Source organism: Staurois parvus, unplaced genomic scaffold, assembly GCF_062004578.1.
Source record: "Staurois parvus isolate SC_StPar_1 unplaced genomic scaffold, SC_StPar_1.0 ptg003059l, whole genome shotgun sequence".
NCBI classification, from domain to species: domain Eukaryota; kingdom Metazoa; phylum Chordata; class Amphibia; order Anura; family Ranidae; genus Staurois; species Staurois parvus.
Genome location: NW_028320855.1, coordinates 162,015 through 181,225, shown reverse-complemented (window position 1 = coordinate 181,225; position 19,211 = coordinate 162,015).

Sequence of the window (19,211 nt, the reverse complement as noted above, 5' to 3'; positions counted from 1 at the left end):
GGCAGAGCCCAACGCATTCTTGTCCTGGAACTGGCAATTTGTATTATAAATTGAGCATGGAATCGTCACATGTTAAACTTTCCCTGTATGGGACGGCCACCATCCTACATATATTTCCCATGTCATAGGACTTCACATTCCTGTACGGTTTAGGTGGTCTATATATATATATATGTGTGTATATATGTATGTATGTATGTGTGTATATATTATTATACAGGATTTATGGCGCCAACAGTTTGCTCAGCAGTTTACAATATAACGAGAGACAATACAGCAACAATACAGTTCAGTACAAGAGGGAATGGAGGGCCCTGATCCTGGGAGCTTACAATCTAGGAATATGTATGTGTGTATATATAGCCATTCACTCTTGTTTACCAACTTCTCGGTGGAAATTGTGGACAATTTATCTATGACCGCTTAGTAAGAGATTTCACCTCTCCCTCGGTGGTAAATAAATGCGTTCCGGTGTTTTGTAGAGCGTAGCACAGTACCGATAGGTCTTCCTCCAGAAGTACTGCCAGTGTGTTCAGCTTTGTGTGTAATGTTACTTTTACTTTAAAAAGATTCTCCAGTAAAAGGAAAGCGCTTCCACTTACAGAGGACAGTCCTCCATACATATATATATATTCATATAGAACGGAATGGGATCTATGATGGCGCCTTTCCTAACAGCCATTCATCTCATAGTAATAAATTAACAAAAAACCTTGCACCAAAGAAATAACAATCAATCAAAATAAATGCTGCTGTTCAAAAAAAAAAAATTACAAAACATCAAACAAGACTCATTAAAGTGACACAGCGTAAATAATAAGAAATTACATTTATAATAGACAAGTCCAAGAAAAGTCCCAAATTAATTCCAGTGAAAAATGTGACAAAATGAAAAAAAAATATATAAATATATAAAACAACTTCATAAATTTTCCAGCGTGCTCACATCATCAGTGGTAAATCATTACCCCCCAACCCCCGTTCACCAGATAAAGTGGATTCTCAAGCTGATACGGCTTTGAGAATCAAAAACGGGCTTAGAGGTGGAGTGGAGTTTGCTCAGATATTTTATCCCTTTGACGATTTCTTACTGAATCTCCTTCCCAAGCGATTCCACATCGGGGCGATATGAAATATAAAAGAAAATGCAGATAGTATAATACTGTATGAGGGTCAACAAAAAAAAGTATTCAAAGACCTTCATTGCACTCACATTAAGTAGATTTATAACCGGCTTCCATGGACTTAAATGCCTCCCAAACAAGCGATAATGATCCCTCCTTCGCTTCCTCCAAGCTCTCACTCATGGATGAGTCTTGATTCATGTCATAGACTGCTTCCATGTGAAGGCTCAGACCACAAACAGCCTTCATAGACTGCTTCCATGTGAAGGCTCAGACCACAAACAGCCTTCATAGACTGCTTCCATGTGAAGGCTCAGACCACACGCAGCCCTCATAGACTGCTTCCATGTGAAGGCTCAGACCACACGCAGCCCTCATAGACTGCTTCCATGTGAAGGCTCAGACCACACGCAGCCCTCATAGACTGCTTCCATGTGAAGGCTCAGACCACACGCAGCCCTCATAGACTGCTTCCATGTGAAGGCTCAGACCACACGCAGCCCTCATAGACTGCTTCCATGTGAAGGCTCAGACCACACGCAGCCCTCATAGACTGCTTCCATGTGAAGGCTCAGACCACACGCAGCCCTCGTAGACTGCTTCCATGTGAAGGCTCAGACCACACGCAGCCCTCGTAGACTGCTTCCATGTGAAGGCTCAGACCACACGCAGCCCTCGTAGACTGCTTCCATGTGAAGGCTCAGACCACACGCAGCCCTCGTAGACTGCTTCCATGTGAAGGCTCAGACCACACGCAGCCCTCGTAGACTGCTTCCATGTGAAGGCTCAGACCACACGCAGCCCTCGTAGACTGCTTCCATGTGAAGGCTCAGACCACACGCAGCCCTCGTAGACTGCTTCCATGTGAAGGCTCAGACCACACGCAGCCCTCATAGACTGCTTCCATGTGAAGGCTCAGACCACACGCAGCCCTCATAGACTGCTTCCATGTGAAGGCTCAGACCACACGCAGCCCTCATAGACTGCTTCCCTGTGAAGGCTCAGACCACACGCAGCCCTCATAGACTGCTTCCATGTGAAGGCTCAGACCACACGCAGCCCTCATAGACTGCTTCCATGTAAAGGCTCAGACCACACACAGCCCTCTGCTCCTCCATAGAAGTAAGGAGCATGGCCGGCCAGCCAGTCTGAAGGATGAGAGCTGGAATCTGGTCAGTATGGACTTCATTCTTCAGTGAGGCTGAAGCTGAAACGTATTGTCCGTCCTACATGTCCTTGTTAATCTGTTGTCACTTTTTATTTCCTGTATGCATCTGACTTTAGCTCTGTATGTAGAAAACCAAAAGGCAGCTCCTAATAAAGAGAATTATTTATCTTTTCAGAAGTGGCTGCTGTCTGGTTATTGGAGTCGTCTCTTCAAGAAAGTTTTTTGATTCTTCAGTAACATTTTTGGGCTCGTAAATACAGGCGTACCTCGGTTTACGAATTTAATGCGTTCTCCGGGACGTTTCGTATTGCAAAAAATTCATAAACCGAAATGCGGTTTCCCATAGAAATGCATTGAAAACCAATTAATCCGTTCCAGAGGTCAGAAAAAAGTTTAAAAAAAAGTGTTTTATCTGTTCAAAACGCTTTATAAAGTGCACTTTAAAGGCATAAATTCTGTACAGGGACATGATTAAGAATTAATTTGTAAATGTATTGAAAACCAATGAATCCGTTCGTATTGCGAAAAAAAATCGTAAATGCATTGAAAACCAATGAATCCGTTCCGGAGGTCAGAGAAAAGTAGAAAAAAAAAAAGTATTTTATTTGTTCACAACTCTTTTATAAAGTGCACTTTAAAGGCATAAATACTGTAAATGGACATGATTAAAAATGATATTGTAAATGCATTGAAAACCAATTAATCCGTTCGTATTGTGAAAAAAATTTGTAAATGCATTGAAAACGAATTCGTTCCAGAGGTCAGAAAAAAGTAAAAAAACAAAAAAAAGTCTTTTATATGTTCAAAACTCTATCAAGTACACTTTAAAGGTATAAATACTGTACAGGGACCTGATTAATCAAGCAATAACTCGATGCAAAAACCGCTCCGACACCTCCACACGCTACCCACAGACTCCAGCATGCGTGGGGGCGGAGCTATAAACCTCCCAGACGTAATGCATCCTAGGGAAACTTGCTTCGTATTGCGAAAAAAATGTGTAAACCGAGGCGTTATTTTCAATGGATTTTCATTCGTAAACTGAAAATGACGCTAACCGAGGCGTTCGTACACCGAGGTACGCCTGTAGATGAATTCTAAATGGGCTGTGTAACATCCTGGGACTCACATACATTCTGATTGGCTGTAACGTTTTTCCTGCCACAGCCGTTATTGCGTGTTTTTGTACACGTTTAAAAAAAAAAAACCTGCAGATTGTATAAAACTCCTTAAACATTATATATTAAGCAGACACCCTAGAGCACGTGTCAAACACCTGGCCCTCCAGGCCATTTCATGTGGCCCTCACACCTCTCCTGTAGCTGCAGCATCCCCCTCATCTCTTCCCCCCCGCACCTTGTCTCAGCAGTCAGCGGCAGAGAGTGGACAGAACTCCTCCTACAGATCCCTCGACTCTGCCGCTGCAGCACCCCCTCGTTTCCTCCTCCGCTGGGCCTCAGAATTCAGCAGACTCTGGCAGCTGCCCCCAGCCCTTCTCTGATCCTCCGCCCCCAGTTTCTTTGCAGAAGCAGCACAAGGTAAGAGGTGCACTGTGATGTAATGCCGGCCATACACGGGTCAAAATTCCACTGATTTTTTTGTCCGAAAATCAGACCTAAGAATAATCGGTCAATTTTCGTTCTGTTAGTGGGTCAATGGCACCGGCCGATTTTTGTGGTTCCTCCCCTTTTCGGTGATCGGGCATGTTGGAAAATTTGTGAAAAATTACCGATTTTTCGACTCGATGGTCAAATCATACGATCGTGTTTCCGAAAAGAGTATGCGCATGAGCCGTAACCTGGAAGAAATATAAGTTTCGCCTGTTATATGGGGTGAGCTTTTAGACTCGGTCGGCCAATTTTCAAAATCATTGTTGGCGCCATCGGATTACCGAGTGAACAACGTTTTCGATTTTTGGACGAAAAATCGTTCGGAGTTCGACCCATGTACATATACTTGATGTGTTATGGTTTACCACATGGTGCTTCTATGTAGCCGCTTTGGTGAACATGCTGTTCATGCTTCTTTTTTAATCCTATGTACAACCTCTTGTGCGTGGTAAGGAGGCCTCTCTAAGCCACGATAGGAGGACACCTGCCGGAGGTGCCGCGTTAGGAGGAGGACACCTGCCGGAGGTGCCGCGATGGGAGGAGGACACCTGCCGGAGGTGCCGCGATAGGAGGAGGACACCTGCCGGAGGTGCCGCGATAGGAGGACACCTGCCGGAGGTGCCGCGATAGGAGGAGGACACCTGCCGGAGGTGCCGCGATAGGAGGAGGACACCTGCCGGAGGTGCCGCGATAGGAGGAGGACACCTGCCGGAGGTGCCGCGATAGGAGGAGGACACCTGCCGGAGGTGCCGCGATAGGAGGACACCTGCCGGAGGTGCCGCGATGGGAGGAGGACACCTGCCGGAGGTGCCGCGATGGGAGGAGGACACCTGCCGGAGGTGCCGCGATGGGAGGAGGACACCTGCCGGAGGTGCCGCGATGGGAGGAGGACACCTGCCGGAGGTGCCGCGATGGGAGGAGGACACCTGCCGGAGGTGCCGCGATGGGAGGAGGACACCTGCCGGAGGTGCCGCGATGGGAGGAGGACACCTGCCGGAGGTGCCGCGTTGGGAGGAGGACACCTGCCGGAGGTGCCGCGTTGGGAGGAGGACACCTGCCGGAGGTGCCGCGTTGGGAGGAGGACACCTGCCGGAGGTGCCACGATAGGAGGACACCTGCTGGAGGTAACGTTAAAATTTTTAAGAAGCTTGCAGGGGCAAGGCCAGATAAAGGATCTGCCCTGAAAGTCTGATTTTCCTTTTAAAACATCATTTTGTTATATTGATTTAAATTTGCATTTTTGGAATTCTTTTTTGACTACAGATATTGGAACGGCTGTGTTGGCTTTCCTGATCAGAGCTGTAACACGGTACGTACCCATACAGTATCCTATATACCTGCACCCCTTACACTTTGTTCTTCACTTGGACCTAACATACTTGTCAGAGATGGTTGTCAGATGTTTCCAGAGACATATAATAGCAAGGCATGAGCCGGCTTTGAAGTGTTACTAAACCCCGGACCCCGCATTCACTATATCCGCTCTCCCCGGACCCCGCATTCACTATATCCGCTCTCCCCGGACCCCGCATTCACTATATGCCCTCTCCCCGGACCCCGCATTCACTATATGCCCTCTCCCCGGACCCCGCATTCACTATATGCCCTCTCCCCGGACCCCGCATTCACTATATGCCCTCTCCCCGGACCCCGCATTCACTATATGCCCTCTCCCCGGACCCCGCATTCACTATATGCCCTCTCCCCGGACCCCGCATTCACTATATCCGCTCTCCCCGGACCCTGCATTCACTATATCCGCTCTCCCCGGACCCCGCATTCATTACATCCGCTCCCCCCGGACCCCGCATTCACTATATCCGCTCTCCCCGGACCCCGCATTCACTATATCCGCTCTCCCCGGACCCCGCATTCACTATAGCCGCTCTCCCCGGACCCCGCATTCACTATAGCCGCTCTCCCCGGACCCCGCATTCACTATAGCCGCTCTCCCCGGACCCCGCATTCACTATAGCCGCTCTCCCCGGACCCCGCATTCACTATAGCCGCTCTCCCCGGACCCCGCATTCACTATAGCCGCTCTCCCCGGATCCCGCATTCACTATATCCGCTCTCCCCGGACCCCGCATTCACTATAGCCGCTCTCACCGGACCCCGCATTCACTATAGCCGCTCTCCCCGGACCCCGCATTCACTATATCCGCTCTCCCCGGACCCCGCATTCATTATATCCGCTCTCCCCGGACCCCGCATTCACTATATCCGCTCTCCCCGGACCCCGCATTCACTATATCCGCTCTCCCCGGACCCCGCATTCACTATATCCGCTCTCCCCGGACCCCGCATTCACTATAGCCGCTCTCCCCGGACCCCGCATTCACTATAGCCGCTCTCCCCGGACCCCGCATTCACTATAGCCGCTCTCCCCGGACCCCGCATTCACTATATCCGCTCTCCCCGGACCCCGCATTCACTATATCCGCTCTCCCCGGACCCCGCATTCACTATAGCCGCTCTCCCCGGACCCCGCATTCACTATATCCGCTCTCCCCGGACCCCGCATTCACTATATCCGCTCTCCCCGGACCCCGCATTCACTATATCCGCTCTCCCCGGACCCCGCATTCACTATATCCGCTCTCCCCGGACCCCGCATTCATTACATCCGCTCCCCCCGGACCCCGCATTCACTATATCCGCTCTCCCCGGACCCCGCATTCACTATATCCGCTCTCCCCGGACCCCGCATTCACTATATCCGCTCTCCCCGGACCCCGCATTCACTATAGCCGCTCTCCCCGGATCCCGCATTCACTATAGCCGCTCTCCCCGGACCCCGCATTCACTATAGCCGCTCTCCCCGGACCCCGCATTCACTATAGCCGCTCTCCCCGGACCCCGCATTCACTATAGCCGCTCTCCCCGGACCCCGCATTCACTATAGCCGCTCTCCCCGGACCCCGCATTCACTATAGCCGCTCTCCCCGGACCCCGCATTCACTATAGCCGCTCTCCCCGGACCCCGCATTCACTATAGCCGCTCTCCCCGGACCCCGCATTCACTATAGCCGCTCTCCCCGGACCCCGCATTCACTATAGCCGCTCTCCCCGGACCCCGCATTCACTATATCCGCTCTCCCCGGACCCTGCATTCACTATATTCTCTCCCCCCGGACCCTGCATTCACTATATCTGGTCTCCCACAGTACACAGAACATGGAAATGCAAATATTTTAGTAAATATAAACTGCTAAATGCCTTTTCTCATCAGCAGTCTTGTGACTTCTATCAGTGTCCAGCCGAGCACTGGTTAATCTTATAGGAGGAGTTTTCATTCTGCTCTGACTGTCCTATGAGTCTGCATAACCCCTGACCCGCTGGGCAGTGTTGATTGGCCTTGTGCTGATCACATGCACCCTACCAAAGAAAAAAAAAAACTATCTAGCCATACACACCAAACTAAGCATGTGCAGAGTGCCTCCTAGAGTACTATCAGTTTTGTACTATCAGCAGATTGATCCTCCCCTTCTTTTACAGTCCCTAATCTGAGACAGGATCAAACAGCTGTTTTACACAATGTGTAGGATTAACCCCTTAGGTCCCACAGTGAGTATAACAAGCATGCTTTAATGCATCTACAGACTGATTTTATTGCTGTGGGTTTAGTAACATTTTAAAGAAAAATGTTACACACTTCAAACTGTTTTTTTTTTTTTTTTTAATAGAATAGAGATTTCAATAAAGCAACCATTAGACGCCGGTGATGGCTGCCATGTCCCACTTGCCTGAGTAGTTCCTTCCGCCTAAATGATTTCAGTTTGTTGTTCAGTTTATAAGTCACATTAAAGGTGGAAAAAGTTCTGAAATGATTTATCTTTGTCTCATTTTTTGACCTCACAGAAACCTGACATTTTCACAGGGGCGTGTAGACTTTTTATATCCACTGTAAGAGCCGTCATTCTGCCTCCCTGAGTCCTAAGAGCTCATGTACACTGCAGCTGATAAACTCACGTTTAGGAGCTTTTCTGCGGTTTTTTTTTCAGCAGCCCCTGAACTCTCCCTAATGTTCTCTTATGTGTCCAAGTACACATCATCATTTTACAGGCAGTTGTTTACAAAAGTTTTTTTGAACGCAACAAACTTGCATTCAGACGTAGATTTTATCAGCATTTCAAACGCAAAACGCTTGTAAACGCTTCTAAATGCGGCAAATCTATTTTATAAGCGTTTGCGTTTGAAATTTTTTATTTTAACTCCGGTTCCCGATGCTGTCCAGAGCCTTTTTTCATCATGAAAAATGCATGCAAAGAGTTTTCAAGGTGCTCAGATGGACAAAACACTGAACACAGGATGTTCCTACCAAGCTGGTCACACATTGTAATGACCGATTCACACCTCAGACCTCTCTCACCCTTGGAAACGAAAGATATGTTAATGACCATTCACACCTCATGCCTCTCCCACCCTTGGAAACGAAAGATATGTTAATGACCATTCACACCTCATGCCTCTCCCACCCTTGGAAACGAAAGATATGTTAATGACCATTCACACCTCAGACCTCTCCCACCCTTGGAAACGAAAGATATGTTAATGACCATTCACACCTCAGACCTCTCCCACCCTTGGAAACGAAAGATATGTTAATGACCATTCACACCTCAGACCTCTCTCACCCTTGGAAACGAAAGATATGTTAATGACCATTCACACCTCAGACCTCTCCCACCCTTGGAAACGAAAGATATGTTAATGACCATTCACACCTCAGACCTCTCCCACCCTTGGAAACAAAAGATATGTTAATGACCATTCACACCTCAGACCTCTCTCACCCTTGGAAACAAAAGATATGTTAATGACCATTCACACCTCAGACCTCTCCCACCCTTGGAAACGAAAGATATGTTAATGACCATTCACACCTCAGGCCTCTCCCACCCTTGGAAACGAAAGATATGTTAATGACCATTCACACCTCAGACCTCTCCTACCCTTGGAAACGAAAGATATGTTAATGACCATTCACACCTCAAATTCCTCCTGAAGACCCTCTGCCAGGTGGCTTTAATGACTCCACCACCAGACACCTTTCCCACTCTTGGAAACAAAAGAAATGTTAATGAGCAACTCACACCTAAGCTAATCTCAACACATACTGCTGTCTCTGCTTCTACTCTCTGTATTTCTCTGAAACAGTCTGAAATAGTTAATAATTGACCACTTTTCAGTGCATTCTGGGCATTTGGGAGGTTCTCCTGTGCTTATCTTTAAAAAACGCTTCTAAACACAAACGCAGCTAAACAGGCATTTTTTAACCTACGTTTTCCAGCAGTCAGTTTCCATCGTTCAGAAATGTTCCGTGTACATGGGGCCTAAATCTTGATAAAGAATGAACAAATCCCATTACACACAGGGGAAACAATCTTATTTCTTTATTACATGACATAGAAAAAACAAAACAAATCACAACAAAAAATACATTTTGTTCTCCCATCAATATTACATCTTACAAAGAATGTATGTACAATCAAGTATGGACTACAGAGTACTAATACTGCCCATTCAAAGCATCAGATTTCCTGCACAACCTGAAGAAAGATATGTATCTTAAAGCAATAAAGTGCTTTAAAATGCAACTGCATTGAACGCTCGTCCATGAGTAAACACTGGGGTGGCCCCAGCCCACCAAGACGGGTGGGTGAGTTCAATAGAATGGTGGAGGGGGTTGCTCGTTGGTGCCCCGGCCCACCAGGTGGGTGAGTTCAATAGAATGGTGGAGGGGGTAGCTCATTCGTGTTTTGGCCCACCAAGACGGGTGGGTGAGTTCAATAGAATGGTGGAGGGGGTTGCTCGTTGGTGCCCTTGCCCACCAGGTGGGTGAGTTCAATAGAATGGTGGAGGGGGTTGCTTATTCGTGTCCTGGCCCACCAGGTGGGTGAGTTCAATAGAATGGTGGAGGGGGGTTGCTCATTCATGTCCCGGCCCACCAGGTGGGTGAGTTCAACAGAATGGTGGAGGGGGGTTGCTCATTCATGTCCCGGCCCACCAGGTGGGTGAGTTCAACAGAATGGTGGAGGGGGGTTGCTCATTCATGTCCCGGCCCACCAGGTCGGTGAGTTCAGTAGAATGGTGAAGGGGGGTTACTCATTCATGTCCCGGCCCACCAGGTGGGCGAGTTCAATAGAATGGTGGGAGGGGGGTTACTTATTCATGTCCCGGCCCACCAGGTGGGAGAGTTCAATAGAATGGTGGGAGGGGGGTTGCCCATTCATGTCCCGGCCCACCAGGTGGGCGAGTTCAATAGAATGGTAGAGGGGGGTTGCCCATTCATGTCCCAGCCCACCAGGTGGGTGAGTTCAATAGAATGGTAGAGGGGGGTTGCCCATTCATGTCCCAGCCCACCAGGTGGGTGAGTTCAATAGAATGGTGGGAGGGGGGTTGCCCATTCATGTCCCAGCCCACCAGGGGGGTGAGTTCAATAGAATGGTAGAGGGGGGTTGCCCATTCATGTCCCAGCCCACCAGGTGGGTGAGTTCAATAGAATGGTGGGAGGGGGGTTACTCATTCTGTGTTAAATATAATATTACTTTCATGTTAACATTTTTTTCCAGACTTTATGAAAGACGGATAGACACTAGAATTTGGTGTCGGGGCTGCTCTATGGGGGAGTGAAATTTCAACTGTTAATACATATTGACTCGGAATCCATATGTTAATCCTCAGGTGTCCTTGTCCCTACACTTCAGTTATCCAGGAAAGCTATTCCTGTAAAAGAAAACCGTACGCACCTCTCCTGCCACCGGCATCGCCCACCTCCGTTCACCAACCAGGAGCGACAACCTCCCTAGCCCCCCGCAGCTCTCAGTGGTTCCTCCTGACCTCCACATCATTGTTTTCTGTAATACGCGGAGGTCAGAAGGAAGATCCATTGGAGGTCGCGGGCAGGGGCGGACTGACAACTCATGGGGCCCCCGGGCAATTGGGGATCATGGGGCCCCTGTGTCCCTACCGAAACTCAAAAAAGCCTATGAAAAAGGTACCAGGGGCATCTCATGGGGCCCCCTACTGACCCCGGGCCCTCGAGCAGTGCCCGAGTTTCCAAATGGTCAGTCCGCCCCTGGTCGCGGGGGACCCAGGAGGTACACATTCCGAATCAGGTTCCCTTTCAGACTTCTATAGATTCCCCAGCATCTGGGATCACCGGCATGGGCAGCAGGAAAGGTATTGACAGACTCATTGACAGGTATGGCTTGCTTTAGGACATTTGCTAAAGTGACAGGTTTGCTTTAAAGAGTTACTCCACTTTTGTTGAGGAAAAATTCCTCCCCCCTGGGTGGTCTATGTACATTGCAGGGATTTTAACAAACTTTGTTGCAGGTCCCACCTTTTTTGTTTTTCTGAAGAAATAGCTGTGTCTGTTTCTATGTGCAGTATGAATGGGGGTAATTTATAAATATAAATCAGCTGCTGCACTTGCAGGACTCTGAGGACAGTGGCAGGGTCTGCATCCCTTTAGACGCGATTTCCCTTTGGGAGTAGCTCACCAAAAATTACATTTATGCTGCAGGGGATGCCCAAAATCTGACTTGTATCTTAATACAGACTTCTGGGAAAATGAGTGAGCCAATCACACAAGCAGGAAATGACTGGGGAATTTTTTTGGGGGGGTTCGGCAACGTTTTCTACATAGATGATTATCATATTGCATTGTTTCTCAACTTTTTTTCGGCCAAGGCACCCTTTAAAATTCTGAACAATCCTGAGGCACCCCAGTCTAAAATGTAAAAAAAGGAAGTTTTAACATCCACACATGTAGAACACTCAACATTAGGGGTGATTTATTTTTCCAAAGCAAATGCACTTTTGCGCCCTGGTACTGACTAGTACACCAGTGTTTCTCTTCTCCCTCTCTCTGCTAATGGGACCCCAGTACTGATGGAGAGGGTTGGGGTCCCAACAATTCTGAGGCACCCCAGTCTAAAATCTAAAAAAATGAATAATGTTGAGTGTCCTACATGTGTGGAGGTTAAAACTATTCATTTTTTTACATTTTAGACTGGGGTGCCTCAGGATTGTTGGGACCCCGACCCTCTTCATCAGTACTTGGGTCACATTAGCAGAGAGAGGGAGAAAAGAAACATTGGTGTACTGGTCAGTACCAGCGTGCAAAGGCGCATTTGCTTTGGAAAAATAAATCACCCCTAATGCTGTGTCCTTCATGTGTAGAGGTTAAAACTAGAGGTGATTTATTTTTCCAAAGCAAATGCGCCTTTGCACACTGGTACTGACTAGTATGCCAATGTTTCTCTTCTCCCTCTCTCTGCTAATGTGACCCCAGTACTGATGAAGAGGGTTGGGGTCCCAACAATCTTGAGGCACCCCAGTCTAAAATGTAAAAAAAATGAATAGTTTTAACCTCCACACATGCAGGAAACTCAACATTTAGAGGTGATTTATTTTTCCAAAGCAAATGCGCTTTTGCACCCTGGTACTGACTAGTATTCCCATGTTTCTCTTCTCCCTGCTAATGTGACCCCAGTACTGATGAAGAGGGTTGGGGTCCCAACAATCCTGAGGCACCCCAGTCTAAAATGTAAAAAAACTAATGGTTTTAACCTCCACACATGTAGGAAACTCAACATTTAGAGGTGATTTATTTTCCAAAGCAAATGCACCTTTGCACACTGGTACTGACTAGTATTCCAATGTTTCTCTTCTCCCTCTCTCTACTAATGTGACTCCAGTACTAATGAAGAGGGTTGGGGACCTCCGGAGAGGGGTGGGAAAACGACTAGTTAGGTGTAGGCTGGAATTCTACTTTAGGTGGCATCTGTAGTCCCCGGCTTCCCAATGAACTACAAGCGCCAGGATTCAAGCCCCTTTAAATCGGCATCCCCTCAATTGAGTCTGTTGCAAGTTGTTTTTGTTTTGTCACCGAATATGTGTTACATGAATAATGAATGTAGTCCCGTTTACATCGATTTAGACAGCCTATGAGAGATCGTGTATACATTATTGTAGACGTGGAAAGCATAGCCTTGCCCTGCAAGGTGTACTGAGCCCAATATACATCTATTAAAAGGGAACACGTGAAAAGAAAATCCTATGACACCGACAACTGGAATATATGGCAGAGAGAATCTAAAGGGTAACTGTTGCACTTAGGCACTGGAGGAATTTTTGTTGGCCCAACGTGATACCATTTTCATTCAGGTACTGAAGTATACATTTTGGGTTAGTTCACCTTTACCAAACATTGACTCTGTGGGTAAGGGGCACCTGTAGGAAATAAACCCCAAAAAACTGCAGTTCTGGCCAAAGTTGAATAATGCCCTTGCTATAAGTGTAGGCCAGTTATGTACCTCTTGAAGCCTGACTGAAAAACTCCCAAAAGATGGCACCTATCCACAATCCAGCCATGTTGCTAGGACGTTGCTAAAACACTCCCAGCCAGGGGCGGACTGACCATTTGGGAACTTGGGCACTGCCCTAGGGCCTGGGGTCAGTAGGGGGCCCCATGAGATGCCCCTGGTACCTTTCCTAGGCTTTTTTGGGTGTGGTTTGTGTGGGCGAGGACACAGGGGTCCCATGATCCCCTATTGCCCGGGGGCCCCATGAGTTGTCAGTCCGCCCCTGCTCCCAGCTGATTCAATTCTCCTTGTATGTGCCCCCCACCCCCGTCGTGGTAGCTCTGAGCTCAGCAAAGAGGTGATAGTGGACTACAGATGTGTGGGGGTGAGTGGTAATGGCTGGCAGTGTCTTAGCAACCTCATAGCAACAAGCATGGACGAGATGATGCCACCTCTAGCGGTCTTTTGGCCAGGCTTTGGAAGGTATGTAAATGGCCTACACCTATAGCAAGGGCGTTATCCAAAGCTGCACAAAGTTTGGTTCTATCTACAGGAGCTCCTTACTAGTTTTTTGGTTAATGTGAATGAACCCGTTAACAAAAACACCCTGGCCTGGCCTCGCTCCCCCCTGGCACTCCTGATCATTACTGTCCCTGGCCTCGCTCCCCCCTGGCACTCCTGATCATTACTGTCCCTGGCCTCGCTCCCCCCTGGCACTCCTGATCATTACTGTCCCTGGCCTCGCTCCCCCCTGGCACTCCTGATCATTACTGTCCCTGGCCTCGCTCCCCCCTGGCACTCCTGATCATTACTGTCCCTGGCCTCGCTCCCCCCTGGCACTCCTGATCAGTACTGTGCCTGGCCTCGCTCCCCGCTGGCACTCCTGATCATTACTGTCCCTGGCCTCGCTCCCCCCTGGCGCTCCTGATCATTACTGTCCCTGGCCTCGCTCCCCCCTGGCGCTCCTGATCATTACTGTCCCTGGCCTCGCTCCCCCCTGGCGCTCCTGATCAGTACTGTCCCTGGCCTCGCTCCCCCCTGGCACTCCTGATCAGTACTGTCCCTGGCCTCGCTCCCCCCTGGCACTCCTGATCAGTACTGTCCCTGGCCTCGCTCCCCCCTGGCACTCCTGATCAGTACTGTCCCTGGCCTCGCTCCCCCCTGGCACTCCTGATCAGTACTGTCCCTGGCCTCGCTCCCCCCTGGCACTCCTGATCAGTACTGTCCCTGGCCTCGCTCCCCCCTGGCACTCCTGATCAGTACTGTCCCTGGCCTCGCTCCCCCCCGGCACTCCTGATCAGTACTGTCCCTGGCCTCGCTCCCCCCCGGCACTCCTGATCAGTACTGTCCCTGGCCTCGTTCCCCCCCGGCACTCCTGATCATTACTGTCCCTGGCCTCGCTCCCCCCTAGCACTCCTGATCAATCCTGTCCCTGGCCTCGCTCCCCCCCGGCACTCCTGATCAATCCTGTCCCTGGCCTCGCTCCCCCCTGGCACTCCTGATCAATGCTGTCCCTGGCCTCGCTCCCCCCTGGCACTCCTGATCAATCCTGTCCCTGGCCTCGCTCCCCCCTGGCACTCCTGATCAATGCTGTCCCTGGCCTCGCTCCCCCCTGGCACTCCTGATCAATGCTGTCTCTGATATGGAAGGACGTATCTTCTCATGGGTCAGGTACTGTACATCTCCTGCCACATCCAGCTTTTCTGCAGCCCATCTTCCGAATCTTTGTATGCGCTCCAGCTGAGCCAAACAGAAGAGCGACCACACACAGAGCATTATTCCTCCTGGCCGGGCCCTGTAGCCGGGTTGCAGGAGCTTCAGGTAGCTGATGGTATTTCCATGCCTGACATGGTCATGAGAAGATAGGCTTACCTCCATTTGAGGTCTGGGACACAGATCTGATCGGGGGATGGGAGATGAGGGTCTTTGTTAGAACTGTAGTTCTTAGTTTACGTTCAGAGCTGTGTGGTCGGCTCGTGTTTTATAAAGGATGTTAACAGTTTTGTGGTGGAGTTGGTCTTTATATCAGTGGTCTCCAAACTGTAGCCTGGGGGGGGTGGACGAGGCCCTTTGCTTGCCTTTACCTGGCCCTTGGGGCACTTTTCCTCCCAGTGAAGCTAGACACTATTAATCCCACTGACACCAACGACAGGGTATAATTGCTGTTACTGACAACAACAATGGGGTACTATTCCTCCCACTTATACCAACAATGGGGTACTATTCCTCCCACTTATACCAACAATGGGGTACTATTCCTCCCACTTATACCAACAATGGGGTACTATTCCTCTTGCCGACACCAACAATGGGGTACTATTCCTCCCGCCGACACCAACAATGGGGCACTATTTCTCCCACTGATACCAACGATGGGGCACTATTTCTCCCACTGACACCAACGATGGGGCACTATTCCTCCCACTGATACCAACGATGGGGCACTATTCCTCCCACTGACACCAACGATGGGGCACTATTCCTCCCACTGACACCAATGATGGGGCACTATTCCTCCCACTGACACCAACGATGGGGCACTATTCCTCCCACTGACACCAACGATGGGGCACTATTCCTCCCACTGACACCAACGATGGGGCACTATTCCTCCCATTGATACCAACGATGGGACACTATTCCTCCCACTGACACCAATGATGGGGCACTATTCCTCCCACTGACACCAATGATGGGACACTATTCCTCCCACTGACACCAATGATGGAGCACTATTCCTCCTCCCACTGACACCAATGATGGAGCACTATTCCTCCCACTGATACCAATGATGGGGCACTATTCCTCCCACTGATACCAATGATGGGGCACTATTCCTCCCACTGATACCAATGATGGGGCACTATTCCCCCCACTGATACCAATGATGGGGCTCTATTCCCCCCACTGATACCAGTCTGAAGAACAGTTAACCAGCCCTTTGTTTATAAAGTTTGGAGACCCCCTGCTTTAAACCAACCGTAACCCCCACTGCACTCTGGCCAGTAGCACCAGCAAACGTCACTGAACCACAGAATATAATAATATAACATCCCGGGTCTCATGCATTATCATCCGAAGGGGGAACGGTTGCTATCACCCTTCCATTGCATGTTTTCTGTATTTATGAAATGGAGAAGCTCATGGTCTGTTATGAACAAGTGTGGGTTTGATGTACTAAAACTGGAGGGTGCAAAATCTGGTGCAGCTTCAAAGAAACCAATCAGCTTCCAGGTTTTTTTGTCAAAGCTTTAAATGAACGAGCTGAAGTTAGAAGCTGATTGGCTGCCATGCACAGCCGCACCAGATTCTGAACGCTCCAGTTTTAGTAAATCAGACCCATACAGTCGTCGTTCAAGGCAAGAGACCGTTGTGAAGTGAAATGGGCGGACCGTTACAATGGTACATGGGGGGCTTCAGCTGTCTGCAGGCTTAGATTAATTAGGAAAAGGGATCTGATTATTTTCATGGACAGCTGTGTGGTCAGAGCTATGATGCAATAGAGACGCAATGGCTTCAATTGAACCTCTGGCCTGATTCTAAAGCAGAATAATGCAAATGTTAAAAAAAGTAACCCGTTCCTGTGTTACAGGAATTTCTGCACCCCGCTAATGCCTGATTGGCAATGGAAGTATGGACATCCCACACAGAGCTGACCAATCATCACCTCAGCCTGAACAGTCTCCTATCGTCAATCCCCCATGGTCCTCTGCTTTAGGGGAGACCATGTGGCTCATGCCAAAGGGGCATTGGAGGAATACACTGCTGTGAACTTCCCCTCCCTTTCATGGTGAGAATGGTCACCAGTACAAATAGATCAATGAATCCCCCCAATATGGACAGACAGCAATACCAGCTTAACCCTTCACGCCGACACCTCCCGGCCCCTTAAGAGTTTCAGAAGCTGGTAGGCGGGGCAGGGTTTAGGGATCATGTGACCGCCGTGACACGTCGTCACATGATCGGGAAAGGTCCCGATCGAAAGAGGAGACCGGGACCTTTCCGTGAGTACCGGACATGTGTGCTGGGAGCGCGCTGGGCATGCGCTCTCAGCACATATGGTTTTTTTTCATTAGAACGCAAATGTGCGGCCACTCGGCATCTAGGCCCAGACGCCGGGAGGCTGCACATATGTGTACGGCCGGCATGAAGAGGTTAAAGCTGAAGTTATTTTTTTTTTTCTGGTGATACAGCAACAAATACATTAGTTCTGAGTAATGGTGCGTGTCCTATCACAGCCGCTCAGGGAAACGTTGCACTGCTAATTTGCCCTCTCTGCTAGTCACATGAGCGATTTAAATGGCAGCGAGGGCGGGCTATTGGCACAACTTTTCTCAGTAGCAGCAGCTGCTATAGAAGGAGGCTCTGCAGGGAAGATTTTTCCCACAAGCAGCAGAAAACAAGAGAAAAGTTGCACTTCTGGTCTTTCCCCTTCTGCCAGTCAAATGAGCAATTTAAATGGCAGAGAGGGCAGGCTATTGGCACAACTTTTCTCAGTAGCAGCAACTTTGAGTGTGCCAGAAGACAGCCGCTACAGAAGGAGGCGCTGCAGGGAAGATTGTCCAGAAGCAGCAGCCTACAAGAGAAAAGTTGCACTACTAGCCTGTCCCCTTCTGCCTCTCTCCCAGTCTTATGAGCAATATAAATGGCAGAGAGGGCGGGCTAGTGGCACAACTTTTCTCAGTAGCAGCAACTTTGGGTGTGTCAGAAGACAGCTGCTACAGAAGGAAGTGCTGCAGGGAAGATTTTCCAGAAGCAGCAGCCTACAAGAGAAAAGTTGCACTACTAGCCTGTCCCCTTCTGCCTCTCTCCCAGTCCTATGAACAATATAAATGGCAGAGAGGGCGGGCCAGTAGAACAACTTTTCTCAGTAGCAGCAACTGCTGTTACCTTCACAGTGCCAGAAAACAGCTGCTACAGAAGGGGGGGGGGGACTGCAGGGAAGATTTTACCCAGAATCAGCACCCTGCAAGAGAAACGTTGCGCTACTAGCCTGTCTCCTTTTGTCTCTCTCCCAGTCCTATGAGCAATATAAATGGCAGAGAGGGCGGGCTAGTGGCACAACTTTTCTCAGTAGCAGCAACTTTGGGTGTGTCAGAAGACAGCCGCTACAGAAGGAAGTGCTGCAGGGAAGATTTTCCAGAAGCAGCAGCCTACAAGAGAAAAGTTGCACTACTAGCCTGTCCCCTTCTGCCTCTCTCACAGTCATATGAGCAATTTAAATGGCAGAGAGGGCGGGCTAGTGGTACAACTTTTCTCAGTAGCAGCGACTGCTGTTACCTTCACAGTGCCAGAAAACAGCTGCTACAGAAGGGGGGGGGGGACTGCAGGGAAGATTTTACCCAGAATCAGCAGCCTGCAAGAGAAACGTTGCGCTACTAGCCTGTCTCCTTTTGTCTCTCTCCCAGTCCTATGAGCAATATAAATGGCAGAGAGGGCGGGCTAGTGGCACAACTTTTCTCAGTAGCAGCAACTTTGGGTGTGTCAGAAGACAGCTGCTACAGAAGGAAGTGCTGCAGGGAAGATTTTCCAGAAGCAGCAGCCTACAAGAGAAAAGTTGCACTACTAGCCTGTCCCCTTCTGCCTCTCTCCCAGTCCTATGAACAATATAAATGGCAGAGAGGGCGGGCCAGTAGAACAACTTTTCTCAGTAGCAGCAACTGCTGTTACCTTCACAGTGCAAGAAAACAGCTCCTACAGAAGTGGGGCACTGCAGGGAAGATTTTATCCAGACGCAGCAGCCTGCAAGAGAAAAGTTGCACTACTAGCCTGTCTCCTTTTGTCTCTCTCCCAGTCCTATGAGCGATATAAATGGCAGAGAGGGCGGGCTAGTGGCACAACTTTTCTCAGTAGCAGCAACTTTGGGTGTGTCAGAAGACAGCCGCTACAGAAGGAAGTGCTGCAGGAAAGATTTTCCAGAAGCAGCAGCCTACAAGAGAAAAGTTTCACTACTAGCCTGTCCCCTTCTGCCTCTCTCCCAGTCCTATGAGCAATA